Source organism: Callospermophilus lateralis, chromosome 16, assembly GCF_048772815.1.
Source record: "Callospermophilus lateralis isolate mCalLat2 chromosome 16, mCalLat2.hap1, whole genome shotgun sequence".
NCBI lineage: Eukaryota > Metazoa > Chordata > Mammalia > Rodentia > Sciuridae > Callospermophilus > Callospermophilus lateralis.
In genome coordinates this window covers 89944702-89960330 of record NC_135320.1, presented here as the reverse complement: position 1 = coordinate 89960330, position 15629 = coordinate 89944702, and the positions used below count along the sequence as shown (strand labels likewise).

Below are 15629 nucleotides of genomic sequence, written 5' to 3'. Positions count from 1 at the left end.
GCTGACTCCACTCAGTATCTGCTTGACATGACGCACCTGTTTCCTATTCCCCCATCCATCCACCCTCCATCCATCTGCCCAGCTGCCCATCTGCCCATAATTCACCCTCCCTCCCTCCATCCATCCTCCATCCATCTGCCCATCTGCCCATAATCCACCCTCCCTCCCTCCATCCATCCTCCATCCATCTGCCCATCTGCCCACCAATCCACTCTCCATCCATCCATCCACCCTCCATCCATCCATCCATTCTCCATCCATCCATCCATCCATCCTCCATTCATCTGCCCATCTGCCCACCAACCCACCCTCCATCCATCCATCCATCTTCCCTCCATCCACCCTCCATCCATCTGCCCAGCAATCCACCCTCCCTCCATTCATCCAGTCTCCATCCATCTACCCATCTGCCCACCAAGCCTCCCTCCATCCATCCACCCTCCATTCATCTGCCCATCTGCCCACCAACTCACCCTCCATCCACCATCCATCCTCCATCCATCCATCCTCCATCCATCTGCCCACTAATTCATCCTACCTCCATCCATCCTCCATCCATCTGCCCACTAATCCATCCTACCTCCATCCATCCACCCTCCACCCATCTGCCCATCTGTCCACCAACCCACCCTTCATCCGTGCGTCAGTGACTCCTTACTCTCTGGCTCTATGGCGTGCTCCAGGTGAGTTACCTCCTCTCTGCTCCAGCCCTAGAATTGTCCATTTCTGCAGAGAGGTGGACAGGGATATCTCGACACAGGATCTGGGCCCTGGGTGTGCTTGTGGCCCTGGGCTCTCCCAGCTTCTGGGTCCTCTGGGTGGGTCATGGTAGGTATCTCAGGTGTATGTATGAAGCTGGTCACGTGCACATTTCCAGTTAGCACTGAATCGATCTACCTGTGCATGAGTGGCAGTGGCTGGGGTGGCCCTGCTCTCTTGGCCTGAAGCCAGCCCTGGGGCTCTGGGCTGCTCCTCCTCTGGCCACTCCAGCGACTGCTGCTGAGAAGCCAGGCTCCCATTACCTGCCGGTATCCATGTAGGTCCCATCTAGCAACGTCCAGTTTCAGAATTGCCAGCCACTCCGGGTGAGAAGCAGTGGACCCTCCAGAGAGCAGTGTGTGCGAGCAGGCCTTCGTCCTGAGCCCCATGGGGGCTGGCTGGCCCCTGCTCTTCTCAGAGAGGACTGATCAAGCCGCTGTAATCTCACGAGACTTGCCCATGCGTGGCGTTCCATCCTGGGGCTTCTGATGCCCTCGCTGACTGTTTAAAAGAGCCGATACAGTAAAGTTCACTCTGATGGACGTTTCTGTGGGTTTGCCACAGGCATGACCTTGGCCACCCTGCTGTGCCCTAGTGGCTGCTGGTAAGCCCTCTTCCCTCTACAAGGCTCGGGCAGCCACTGCTCTGCTCTGTACGCCCAGTTTGTCTCCAGAAGGCCACTGGAGCCACGTGATGGGCAGCCCTTTGGGTCTGACCTCTTGGCCAAGTGCCTTTGGACGGGCCCCTGTGGCTGGTGCAGCAGCGCCCCCTCTGTTCTCCCAGGAGCACTGCACCGTTCTGAGCTTGCCTGTCACGCCATTGTTGGGGGCACCTGTCTTGTTTCCAGTTTGGGGTGATCATGGAGGAAGATCTTATAGACATCACAGGTACATTTTTTGAAGGTTAGAACACAAATTTCGATTCATCAGGTAAACAGGGAGGGTGTGACGAGGGACTTGGTCTCAGCACAGGGCTGTGTTTTACCATGTAGACCCGTTGCCACCTGCCAAGCAGGGGTGTCGCCACACCACGTCGGTGATAAGGGGCCGCTCCTGTGTCCCCACCTGCTCCCCAGAATCTGGTGCTCTGAGGCTTAGTTTCTAATCTTGGCCATTCTTATAGATGTGTAGCACCCTCTCCGTGTGGTTTTAATTTGCATTTCCGCAGTGACTGCGGTTGTGAGCATCTTTCCACGCGCGTATCTGCCATCTGGAGGTCTTTGGCGACGGCCTTTTCACGTCGTTTGCCTGTGGTTAGTGTGGGGTTTGTCTTCTCACTGTGGAGGGCCTCCAGTTCCTTGCTCATTCTGAGTCCAGTCCTTTAGTGGACACATGATTCACAATTACTCTCTCCCAGTTGGTGGCCATCTCTCATCTTAGAGGTGTCTGGGAGGGCAGAGGTGCCCAGCTCCTCAGTTGCAAGCCACTGCCATGGACCTCTTCCTCTGGTGTGCTTGCTGCGTCTCTGGCCTGCTGGGCGACGTCTCCCCTCGGATTCTCTGGGGCACTTCTTACCCGCCTTGGCAGGGTTTTCCTTGCATAATGGTGTTGGTGACACCACTCCCCAGCAAGCTGGTGTTCGCTCTGACCAGCTCCTCCAGGGCGGTCAGACCCTGGTCTCCCCGGGTTCTCCCCTCCCCGGCCCAGGGCTCTGCCTGGTTCCCTGCAGGGCTGCGGCCTGGGCAGTCTCTCTAGCTAGCTCTGGGCTGAGCTAGCTATAGGTACCCCTGGCCACTCCTGACTCTCCTGGTCCCACCCTGCTCCCTGCTGTCCAGTATCCTGAATCCACACTTTTTGCCTATTTTTGTATTGTTTAAGTGGCAGTAGATCCACACCCACGGCTCCACCCTGGCCAGTCCTGGGGGCCATCTTGTGTGGTGTTACCCACACGTGGTTCCTGGTTGAATCACCATGACAACCCTGTCTTACCATGTAGTGAGGGTCCTTACCTGGGAGTTCAGAGTGCAGAGTCACGGGCCAGGTCCCAAGTGTCACAGCCAGACAGGGATCAGGTTTCTGGCCATCAGGGTCAGTGGTGTCTGGAAAACCTTGCTGACCATGCACAGGTGAGGTGGCCCCAGGAGAAGTGTGGTAGGAGGCATGGGGCAGGAGCAGTCAGGAGGCTCATGGGAGGTGGGGCAGGAGCAGTCAGGAGCTCATGGGCAGTGGGGCAGGAGCAGTCTGGAGCTCATGGGAAGTGGGGCAGGAGCAGTCAGGAGTTCATGGGAAGTGGGGCAGGAGCAGTCAGGAGCTCATGGGCAGTGGGGCAGGAGCAGTCAGGAGCTCATGGGAAGTGGGGCAGGAGCAGTCAGGAGGCTCATGGGCAGTGGGGCAGGAGCAGTCAGGAGCTCATGGGAAGTGGGGCAGGAGCAGACAGGAGGTTCATGGGCAGTGGGGCAGGAGCAGTCAGGAGCTCATGGGAAGTGGGGCAGGAGCAGACAGGAGGCTCATGGGAAGTGGGGCAGGAGCAGTCAGGAGGCTCATGGGAGGTGGGACATGACCCCTGTCATGGATGACCTTGGAATAAAGGGAGAGCAGGGGCTCTCCGTGGGGAGGAGACCCCAGGGACCAAGCAGAGGTGTGCCATCAAGAGGAAGAAGATGGCCCGGAACTCATGGCTCTTGGGGTTCTTTTAATGACTTAAAAGATGGGGAACCAGAAAGAACCATGGACACCCCTAGTCCTACTTCTCTCCTGTGCATTCAGACAGGGACCTGAGCCCCAGGCAACGGCTGGCCCCAGGAGCAGCTGTCTGTGGACAGTCCCCCCCCCAGCCTTCCTGGGAGTCTCATTGCGCTCACTGTTTTTTCTTGACACGCCCCCAGCCAGCGCATTTTTGTGCTATTAATATATAATTAGACACAGCTTTGAATTTCTTCCTTTATCTTCAGGGCACATGTTTATTTTAGACCCACAAAAGGCGAGCAGAAAGGGGGTGTTTCCACTGCGGCAACTCTGAGAGCATGGCCAGGCTGGGCAAGGCATCGGGCATGGCTCGTGGAGACATGGACCACAGCGAGTGGGTGCCCGTGGCTCACAGGCTGCCCGGAACCGCACAGGCCACGGCGCCCAGACCTTTGGGTCCTATGGTCCTTGTCCTGAAGCACCCCCGGTTTCCCCGTGGCAGGAACTGTAGACCTCAGCACCACCAGCCCCCGCGCTCTCTTTCCCGTTCCTTGCCCCAGTTTAGCAGAACTGTGGGCGTCGCTTCGACCGGTAAAATGCTGGTGTTGGAGAGACAATTCTTGAGATTCTCGCAGCAGTGACACTCTGGGGATTGGACTGCCTCCTCCTTCTCTGGGGCCAGGCTCCTGCGTCCCTCCTCCCCTGGGTGAACCCGTGTCGCCTGCTTAGATGCTGCCTGATACCTGGGTCCCCTGTCAGCAGCCTGGGAGTGGATGCCTCATGGTCTGTGCCCTGTGGGGTGTGGCTGGGTTAGTCCTGCTGGGCTGCAGGCTGGGTGTAGGGTCAGGCTGCCCACGTGCTCCCATGCTAGAGAGGCAGCTGCCCAGGGCTCCTTCTCCCACCACCACTGGCCAAAGCCCAGCGGGTGGCAGTGATAGGTGCCTCAGTGTAAGCATCTCTCGCGTGAGCCACATGCCGTGGGGGAGTGAAAACCCTGGGCCACTCCAGCTTCAACAGGAGCTGTGAGCTTCTGCTCCTCGCAGCAGGGAGAGAGACTAGAGGCACAAACCCAGCACCCCGCTGCTTTGCCCAGCTCCCTGGCCCTGGCCCTGACCCCTGCCTCCTGTATGAGGCTACCCCTCTCTCTCCCTGTCTCCTCTCTCCACCTCTCCCATCTCCTGCTGGTTCTCTTCCTCTAGAAAACCCAGCCTACTAAGTTGTCCGCCCAGCCGTACGAGGACAGGACAGTCCCTGGGCACCACCCTCGTCTCCAAGGGTGGCTGGGGACAGAGCAATTTTCAACTCTCAGAGTATCACTACTCCAACCAAATTAGTTTAGTTCTCAAGGGAGATTTGGGTGTGGAGCTGCTTGGTGGACATCCACTTCAAGCAGGATTTTGGGGAGCTGGGGTGTCGCAGCTGTGCCGAAGCCCATGCTCCTGTGCCTGTGCCAGGATCCTCTGCCCTGTGCCGCCTGCCCCTCACCGGGGTCGCCGGGCACTCAGAACTGCAGGTGCCGTCCCTCAGCAGGGTCTTGCCCTCTCAGGGCCTCCCAGATTCAGACCGCAGTTGTGCAGGCATTCCGCACCCTGCCTGCTCCAGCCCGCTCTGTCCTGCCAAGCCTTGCTCCAGCCCTCCATGCAGTGGCCAGTCAGGACGTGCAGCCTGGCTCCTGGGACGGGACACACCCTCCTCTTGGCAGCTCGTTCCTATTCTCATCTTTTGGGGAGTGCAGAGGCCCCTCAACTGGCTCCTGATGACACCCCGTGTTCCGTCTTGAGGCAGGGTAAGGCAGGCACGCTCAGCCCCGCAGCCCTGCCCTCCCTGGTGGTGCAGGGCGAGCCGGAGCTGTGGGGCCGCCCAGGTGCTGGCAGCCCAGGAGGAGACCTGCAGGCCCAGGTGCCTGCCTCTGAGCCAGTGCAGCCTCCTGGCCGTGGAGGGGCCTCAGGCTCTGCTGGACGGGCCACTTGTGCTTGGCCAGGTGTCTGCGTCTCTGTGATCTCTGGACAGCCCCGGGGAGCAGCTGGTGGTTTGTCCTCAAGTACCCAGTGGCCTCGTGTCCCAGTGGGCACTGCAGCCTTACAGGTCCCACCCCCTTCCCTTCGGAGTCAGGGTCCTGGGGGGCATGGGCCTGGCCTCTGGTTGGCGAGAGGTTGAGTGGGGGAGGGTGTGAGTTCACACTCCTGTCTCCTCCTCGGGCACCGTCACCCTGGTCCCTCAGCCTCTGCTCCACATCGCGGGACTCTCCTGCTGGCAGGTACTCACTCTGCAGGGTCCTCGCGTCCTGTCTGCTCCGGGCACCGCCGTCACCGTCCCTGGCCAGTGCTGCCATTTTTCCTTTTATAAGCTGTTTTAATTTTAAAATAGCTTCAATGACTCTTCCTTGAAGGCCAGGGGCCTTCAGATCTTATTTAATTAAATAATCCTTTCCTATCTCAAATTTAACAAGATACCATCGAACGCTTTCTTCCTGGAGTTCTGTTCTGCAGCGCGGGGATCCGCCACATCTGAGATTAGCTTCTGCAGTGAAGGAGGACGTGATTCTACTTAATTCTGGGGACCAGTCGTTGGCCACAGTGCTCCCCACGGCCTCCAGTCCCTCTCCCGTGGTCAGGTTCTCCCCATGCACACGGGGCTGGGCGCCTCCGGATCCCGGTCAGCTTCCCGGTGAGCACCAGGGGCACACCAAGGCCACGGTCCCCTCCCGAGCAAGCAGCTGAGAGACCAAGTCCAGCCTTGCTGAGCCCCTGACCCTCCGTCCTCTTGCTCCTGTTCACGGAGCCCGTTGACCTGACTGAAAATGAGGCCATCTGAGGGGGCTCACTGCAGTGGCCTGGAGCCTTCCTGTGCATGGACGGGCGCCTGGTCCTCTCCCTCCACCTCCTGTCCCGGGGCCCGGCCACCTGCCCCCGGGGGTGGCTCTGCAGTGGGTTACAGAGAGAAACTCACGGGCTGAGTGGGGGGCACTCGCCACGGACCAGGGCTCAACTTCCTGGGTCTTGGGGGGTGTCAGTCACACTGTCCACTAGACGTCTGCCACAGCAGGGGGGCCACACCACAGAATCTGCCACAGCTGAACAGCCCGGGAAAGGCTTTGAATTTTATTTATCCTTAAATGAAATGCACCTTTGCTTATGAAGCGAACACATGCTTCTTGTATGAAATTGAAGCAACACGGGCTGCACCCTGCTCTGGAGGTGACAGATGGGCACCGTGCAGGGCTCGGAGCTCTGCCCCTCTTCTGAAAAGCTCTGTGGAGGCGTGGTCGGGATGCAGAGCGCTGCGCGGTGAGCTTGCAGGTGAATATGCACGTGTGATCCCTGGCACCTTGGGCTAGAAACATATCCCCCTCCACAACTTCCCCTCCCCTCCTCTTTCCTTTACAAGAACACGTGATGAGGTCTGCCCTCTTAGTGGATGTCCCAGTCCAGCTACAGGACTACTGACTGTCTGTTCCATGCCGTGCAGTGACCTCTGGGAATTCTTAAATTTGCACAAAGCAAGCTTCATACCTTTGACCAACAGCTCCCCTCCCCTCCCCCGAGCCCTGGAAACCCCACAGCATGGTCTTTCTCAGAGTCCAACTATTTAGATTCATCCCATAGGTGAGATCTTGGGGTGTTTGTCTTTTGGTACAGGCTTATTTCACAACAGGCCCATTCGTGTTGAAGCAAATGATAGGATGGATGCCACCTTTTGTGGCTGTATAGTATTCCACTGGGTACATCTACTACATTTTTCTTTAGCCATTCATTGCTGAGGGACACAAGGTCGATTCCGTATCTTGTATCATGGAGACTGCTGCGGTGGACGTGGAGTGTGGATCTCCTAGATGCTGACTTCGTTTCCTTTGGGTATGTCCCCAGCAGTGGGATAGCTGGGCCACGTGTGAGTTCTGTTTTTGACTTCTCAGGGACCTCCGTGCGTGGGGATTCTCCGTGTGCTGTACCAAGGACACTGCCAGCCTCGGCGTCTCCACACCCTCCCTGCCGGTCGGCTTCTGCCGGGCAGTGCCATCCTCACGGTGGGGGTTTAGTTGTAGATGGACACACCTTTATTATGTGGTGCTGAGGGTCGCACCCAGGGCCTCCTGGGAGACAAGTACTCTACCACTGAGCCCCAGCCCCAGCCCCACAGATGTGGCTTTGGTGGCCTTCCACGCCCTCAGGGACGCTGGCACCTTCACACACACGCGGTGGCCGCTGGGCGGTCCTCTCTGGAGAGATGCCCATTTCTCAGCTGGGCGACCTGCTGCTGATTTGCAGGAGCTCCTTGGGCAGTGTGGCCGTCAGCCCTGTTGGACCCGTGGCCTGTGTGCTATTTCCATGGTCACCACCTGTTCCTTCAGGGTCACATGGTGGATTCCGGGTCTTACCCAGTGGGCGTCTTGCATTCTCCCTCTAACACGCAGCGCGGCGGGAAGGGCTGAGCGCGGAGACCTGGAGCAGGAGGGCCTGGAGGAGGAAGCCGCGCGCGCTGGGGGTGCTGGCGTGGGCAGCGCGAGGTCCACCCCCTTAGAATGGGGCTGGTTCTGGCCACGGGGCCTTTGCACACCTGGCACGGGAAAGACTCATGCCCACCAGCAGTTGGCAGCACATTATTGTGGGCATCCATGTGCCTGGTCATCGTACCCGACCTCTTCTTCTGGCCACACTGGCTGACTTCGTCATCCGGTGGCTTCCCTGTCTGTGAGCAGAAATATGGTGCCAGCACCTCAGGTTCAAGGGCAGGTGCTCAGAGGCCTGGCACGGCCCCCACCCTGTCCACTGCCCCTCGTTTCACCTGGACATTGTCCTCAGTGCCTGTTCCAGGGGGCTCCTGGGCTCGTCCCACAGCAGACCTGCTGCTCCTGTGTGCCAGACCCCCGGGGCCTCCACCTGCCGCGACCCCCTGGGAAGCCAAGCCATCATTCTGGAAGCAGAGACCCGGGGATTTCCCCAAATCAAGGACAAGGTCACACCCTGGGCCCAGGCTGGGGTGGGTGGGTGTGGAGACAGACTGGGGGCAGCAGGGAGGGAGAACACAGGGGTCCCCGAGGCTGCTGGGCAGTGAGGGACGGGCTCCTGTGCCTCGGCTGGGCTGTCCCGCAGCAGGGGAGGGCGGGCCCCAGCACCGTGCAGGAGGCCTGGCTCCTCCTGAGGCCTGGCTCCTGGGCCATCTCTCTGTGTCTGCGAGTCTGAGTCTTGATCTCTTCTTCAAGTGGGGACACGGGGTGGACTGGATCAGGGCCACCCTAGTGACCTTGTGGAACCTGAATCTCCTCCTTCGGGGCCCCATCTCTGGGTAAGTCCACACTCTGAGGTCCAGTGGGTAGGACCTCAGGATGTGAATGGGGTACACAGCGGAGCCCGTGGCACAGGGCTTGTACTGTGGCCCGGTGACTTTTCTTTCCTCTGAGCTGGGAGCCGAGACATGAGGGTCCCGGGTGTTCCTATGTCCCCCCAGGGGCCGGAGAGGCCGCTGCAGGAGGACGCCAGGGCTGCTCCGGCCACATCCCCTATCCCTTTTTCTGGTACTGGGGATTGAACCCAGGGGAGCTTTACCACTGAGCCACACCCCAGCCCTTTTTATTTTTTTATTTTGAGACAGGGTCTCGCTAAGTGCTGAGCTTAGGATCCTCCTGGCTCAGCCTCTGGAGCTGCGGGGTCACAGGCCTGTGTCACTGCCACCAGCTCCACCCAGGCCAGCTTTGCTAACCTCTGGTCCGGGCTCAGGTGAACCGCCTCCTGGGGCCCACAGCCCTGCATGTCCTCCCTCTCAGCCTGGGCACCTGCTGGGTCTCTGACCTGCTCACCTGCAGGATGGGGAGCAGCCCCAGGGCCTCCTGAGTCGTGAGACAGGATGGCTGGGGTGTCGGGCCCGTCCAGGCCTGAGCAGCTGGCTGGGGTCCTGGTCTGTCAGGGAGCACTGGTCCTCCCCCCTGCTCAGGGTCAGGGATTCCGTAAACCTCTCATGTCACACCCTGGACCCAGCCAGACTGGGCACAGAGCAGCAGTGGCCTGGTCCTGCCGTGGCTGCGCCTGGAGGCCAGTCCCCACATCATGCCCCTTCCCACAGCTCTCTTAGGGGTGCAGGGGTCTGATGATTGGCAGTGCCCCCCACTTCTCCCCTCCTCCCCCTGCCTCTTTCTTCTTACAACATTTAAATAAGTCTATAAACTGGCTTTAAAATAGTGAAAATTATTAACTTTGGTTAGAATTATTAACTTCAGTTGACGATTCAGTTACATTAAGTTTCATTTTCACAGAATTATAAACTCATAACTGAAGAACAGCAAAAATAAACCAAAGCTTCCAAGTACAAACTATTAAACTCAGATGGTTCACTATCACTTTATTTTCTAAGCATAAAGACATGTTTAAAAAGTTGTTGTATTTAAAATTTGGCTCCTATTTGTCTCCCTAATTATTTTATCATAGAAAATACTGACTTTATACTCTCTTCATAAACGTCATCCTGCAGGGCTACGAATACGCCCAGTATCTGAGCTGCAGTTTGTTTACTGCTGCTCCTTGGAAGGTGTCTCCGGCTTTCCTGGGAGCACCGTGCACGTGCCAGACCTGAAGGATCCTTTTTTTCCGGGTAGATTTCTATAAATAGAGTTGAGAATGATGCCGAGCCACACATTTTAAAGTCTTCTTGTTTCCCCTGTGTCTTTTATTTCACCATGATTTTTAACTTTATTTTGGTAAAATACACATGATGTAAATTCACCACCTTAAACATTTTAAGTGCAATTTGGTGACGTTAAGATCAGTTCCACGGTTGAGCAAACAGCCCCAGCCTCCGTCTCCGGAACTCTCCGTGTCCCCATCACACACTGGCTCCCCGCACCCCGGCCTTCATCCTATCAAGCTGGAGTTTCTAAGGGAGCAAGTCCTTTGTTCCCCTCTGTCCACCCTCCAGCGCTTCCTTCGCAGGGGGAGACGGCCAGTGAGCAGCAGGTGTCGGCAGGGCCAGCTGTGCCCTGCCCAGGAGGCCCTCTGGCCGGGGCAGGGCAGGGCCGCAGGAAAGCCCCAGGTGGAGGCTGGGGAGGGCTGGCCAGTCAGGCAGGTGGGCAGGGAGGTCCTCAGGCCAGGGGAGGGGCAGGAAGCGCTCTGAGCTCAAGGATAGCAGGGTCCTGATGCAGGACCATGGGGGAGGGAGGGTGGCCTTGGGGGTGGAGAAGACGGGGATGAGCCTTTTAGGACCTGCATAACCACCAAGAGCATGGACTTCCAGAGGGTCCTAGGCAGGAGGCAGGGCCATGGCCAGTCGGCCTCTGGAGGAACCTCCTGGTGCTGAGGCCCCGGGAGGCTGTGCAGGGGTGAGGGGAACCGAGGGCTCAGTTCTGGTGACAGAGGGAGGCCAGGGGAGCTGGTGGGCTGCAGTGTGGGCGGTGGCTCGCCGTGGGGAGGGAGCAGGACCCAGATGCTCAGAGGCAGGACAACGGACGGTTCTTGCCAGTGCTTGTGCCAGGAGGAACTGGGCTCAGTCTCTAGATCTGGGGGTGGCTGGCTGCCACAGAGGAGAGCAGTGCCCAGCAGAGCTGAGCAGGGACACGTGGATGAGGCTGTCTGCCAGCCTCTGCCTTTGTCATGACCTGTCCTTTTCCTGCCAAGCCTCGGGGTCCATGTCCACTGGTCAGCCCTGGCCCCTTGGCACAGAGGGGGTGGGGGTGGGGACTGTCCCCCAGGTCAGCAGGCTCCCCTGCTCGCAGCACCAGCTCCTGGATCTGCACATGGACGGACTGAGCCACTCAGCCCCTTGGCAGGGCCAAAGCCCACTACCCCATGCCAAGAGCCCTTGGCCTGGGTGCTGGGTCCCACAGAGAATGCTCGCCATGAGCCCCATGTCCCCAGAGGGGCTGCATTGGCCGGGCGTGGGCAGCACCAAGGAGGCTATCTCCAGCAGTGACGGAGCCAGGAAGGGAGTCCTGGACGGCCCAGGGGAGTGCGGCCGGGCTCCGTGCGGGCACCCCTGCAACCACCAGCCTGGGCTTCCACCCCCATGTGGCAGAGCCTGAGGAGGCGCACCATGGCCTGGTGGCAACGAGGCCATCTCTGGGTGGTGGAGGGGAGACCTGTGGCTCGTGCAGCTGCCCACCCCCCCTTGCAGCAGCGGCCCCACTTCCAACACTGAGCATGTGCCCAGCCTCCAAGTACAGAGAACGGAAGACAGGCCAAGGGAGGAGGGACTCTATGACCACCAGGGTAAAAAAAAGATTCATAGAAAAGAAATTGGCCAAGGACAGAGAGGGACATTATCGTCTGAGAGTTCAACCCCTAAGGGACTCGGCCACAGAGCGGCTAAGTGTGTGAAGCAAACACTGAACAAACTGAGAAGAGAAGTCGGCACATCCATGAGAGGGGGATGCCTGGAGCCCCTCCCAACAGCCGGCAGAACGCCGGACGTCAGGCAGCGAGGGCACAGGACCACCCACACCGTGGCAACGTGTCTAGGAGGACCATGTCCAGGGCCACACAAGGGCTCAGCAGATCCAGCAAATCCCAGAATTGTGCAGGATGTGTTCTCTGCCCACAATGGAATTGAGAGAAAATCTCCAAAACTCTGGGCAACTCAACATCACGCTTCTAAACCGTGCATTACGTCAGCTAAAAAGTGAGATGGAGTGATACTGAAAAACCACGTATTAAAATCGGGGACACAGACAAAGCAGTACAGAGAGGGATATTTGTAGCACTGAATTCAGAGATCTGAAAAGATCAGAAGTTTCTAATGAATAATCCAGGATTTCAGTTCAGAAACCTAAAAAAGAAAGGGAAAGTACCCAACACGATCGGAAGCAAGAGATGATCAAGAACCAAAATCAATGGAACTGAAAGCAGAAAAACAATCAACACAATCAATGAGACAAAGAGGTTGTTCTTTGAAAAGATCAATAAAATTAATAAACCTCTAAAAAGAATTACAAAGGAAAAAGAAGACACAAATTACCGATATCAGAGAGGAAAGATACATGCAGACATCTAAAGGGTGATGGAGGAGCAGTAGGAACACCTGAGACGGTGGGCCAGTTCCTTGAAAAGCCTGGCCTTCTACGACCCATCCTCTACAAACAGGTGATTTCAATACCCCGTAGCATTAGGGAAATAATCGAAAAACTCCCCAAAAGGAAATATACCGTACCAGAGGGCTTCACTGGAGAATTCTAACAAGTGTTTAAAGTGGAATTATTGCCAATACTACATCATCTCTTCAAGAATATAGCACAGGAGGGAATACTTACTAATTCATTTTATGAAGCTAGAATTACCAAAACCAGAAATACAATACAAAAACAAAACAAAACAATAAACCCTACAGACCAATAGTCCTGATGAATGCAAATACAAAATTCCTTAACAAAATATAAGTAAACATAATTCAGTAATATATTAAAAAATTATAAACCAAGACATAGAAAGAGTTCAAGACAGTTTCAAGATTTAAAAATTAATCAACATACTCCACTATCTGAACATGCTAAGGAGGAAAAAAATAAGATTAAAATAATAGATGCCAAAAAAATTATCTGTAAAAATTTAATATTCATTCATGATAAATATTCTCAGAAAATAGAAATTAGAAGAGAACTTTCTCAACTTGAAAAAAAGCAATCAATTAAAATCTATAGTGAACAATTTTGCCACTAAGTAATGGTGGGAAAAAAATGGATCAATCTAACCCTAAGTTTGGAAACAAAGTGAGAATGTTGGTTCTTATAACTTAGAATCAATATAATGCTGGAAATTTTAGCCAGTGCAATAAGGCAAGGAAAGGAATGTTCTACAAAGTAGAAAAGAAGTTAAAACTGAAATCCTATTTGCAAATAACATAATTGCCTATTTAGAAAATATCAAATTACCTACAAAATAAGATAGAACTAATAAACTAGAAACCATCTAGATAGAACTAATGAACTCAGAAACTTTCAGGACACGAGGTCATACAAAAATCAATATTTCTTGAACACAATATCCTTGAACACATGGATATTTTTATTTAAACTATAATACAATTTACAGTCACTTAAAAATAGAATGCTTAGGTTTAAATAAAACAAAACAATGAATTTTTAGACCGAAAACCTCACACAAGCTAATGAAAGAAATGAAGGGAATGGAGAGACATACCATGTCCATGGATTGAAAAATCTAACTTAGTAAAGATGTTACCTATTTTCTGATTTATGTACAGTTTTAATACAGTTCATATTAGAGTCTCATCACATTTAAAAAAAAAGATGAGTTTATTTTAAAGTTTATGTGGAAAGGCCAGAGAACTGGCAGAGCTAAAGGAGTCTGGAAAAATGAAAAGAACAAAGTGAGGTCCACTTGATTTCACGACCCACTGTACATCTGCGGTTTCCAGACTGTGGGCCACAGAAGGACAAACGCAGAGGTGGACAGAGCAGAATGGAGAAGCCAGACATGGACTTGCAAAAATAGGCTCAACAGAATTCTGGCAGAGGTTCAAATCCCTCAGTGGAGGACAGATTGTCAGCCAATGGTGTAGACCAGGTGGACATCCACGGCAAAATGTGGAATTCAGCTCGAGTCTCTCACCCTAAACCAGATCAAGTCAAAAGGGACTGTGGACTTAAAGGTAAAACATAAAATGAAAATTCTACAGAAAAAAGAAAAAGCCCAGGAGAAAACCTTTAGATGTTGGATAGACAAAGAGTTCCTAGACTTGACACTGAAAATGACCTACAGGGGAACCATTGGTGGATTGAACCTCAGGGAAGCTTTAAAACGTTGTGAAAGATCCTGTCAAGAGGACGGAGTCACCTACTCAGTGGAAGATTTTTGAAACTACATGTATCTAGGTACATCAAAGTACATGTATCTAGAATATGGAAAGAACGGCCAAACTGGGTGGCCAGTAGGAGGTGACTAGTTTGGCGGAAGACAGCTCAGCTGGCAGGGGACGTGGCCAGGAAGGGCTGGGACTGGCTGCTGAGAGCTGTGCCCACGGTGTGCCAGCCTGATGTGCTTCCTACGGACGCAGGCCCTACCCAGACTCCGCCCAAAGACGTGGGATGGCGCCCCGACAGGCGGGAGCAGAGAGGTCTGCAGGCTGGAGCCAGGACAGGGCCGGGGAGGGGCTCGCTCTCTTCTGGGCCCCCACGTCTCTACTGTGGTTTCTTCCTGGTGTCTCTGTGTCCCCTGGGGCTGCTGTGACACAGAAGCACAAACCGAGTGGCACCAGACTTATTGTCTCACAGTTCTGGAGGCCGAGGCCCAAGTCGAGGTGGCCATGGGCCACACTCCCTCTCTTCTTAGGGGGTCGGTCACTGACCTTCCTGTTTCTGGTGGCCACGTCACTCCACCTCTGCCCCTCACCACTGGCCACTGCCCTCTGTGTCACCTCCCCTCTCCTCTTCTTATTGGATCCAGGGCTCACCCGCCCAGGGATTTTGTCTGGGGTTTCTCACTGAATTACAGCACAAGGACCCTACTTCCACAAGGACCCATTTGAGGTTCCAGGAAAGTAAATTTGGGGGCATGATGGAACCCCCTTCCCCCAGCCCTGAGAGTCCCTCTCCTCGTCCTGCTCCTCTCTCAGGTGGGCACTTTCCACCCTCTGGCCAGGTGCCATGTTCCATTGCCCTGTGGTCCCCAGGAACAGGGCACCGTGTGCCTCCTGGGACCTGCTCACAGCCAAGTGGGAGAACTAGATCACAGAGCAGGGCCGTTCCCGCCTCCATAACGTGGAAGGGCAGCAGAAAAGTGCACTTTCAACTCCACACAAGCAACATATACATATATATATTTAATGAAGGGAAAGCCCTCATAAAACCTGTGATTATTTTCCTTTGTTCCATCCTGAGTGCACTTCCCTGGTAGGCACCCAAGGAGGCCGCGCAGAGCAAGTATCTGATAGCACGGAAGTGCATGTCCATATGTCCAGACGGAGTGCCCAGAGGCTGTTAGACAAGGAGAGGCAGAAACGTTTGTGACAGTCACCACACGAGCTGCTTATTATATGTAAGTAGCTCAAACCGATAAGAAAAACACTAAGCCACACGCAGAAAACGAGCAAAGGACATGAAAGGACAGTCCCAGAATAGGAACCTCAAATGCCAAGCACACACGGAGACGAGTCAGCGGCACCGGGTGACGAAGAGCCCAGCCCGGCAACAGCCCCAGGGCCCTCCGCCTTCCAGTCGGCTCAGGCTAATCACCCCCGGAGTCAGAAGCCGGGTGTCCCGGGCAGCAGCAGGACATTCACCAAAGGGTCCTGGTTGGACAGGCGGGCCCC

The 15629-nt window shown here is 55.1% G+C and overlaps 1 protein-coding gene across 1 annotated transcript in view; it reads left to right on the top strand.

Annotated features, from left to right (window-relative positions):
• Tsnare1 (t-SNARE domain containing 1) overlaps positions 1 to 15629 on the top strand; it is a 197150-nt gene that overhangs the window by 178077 nt on the left and 3444 nt on the right. The window lies entirely within an intron of this gene.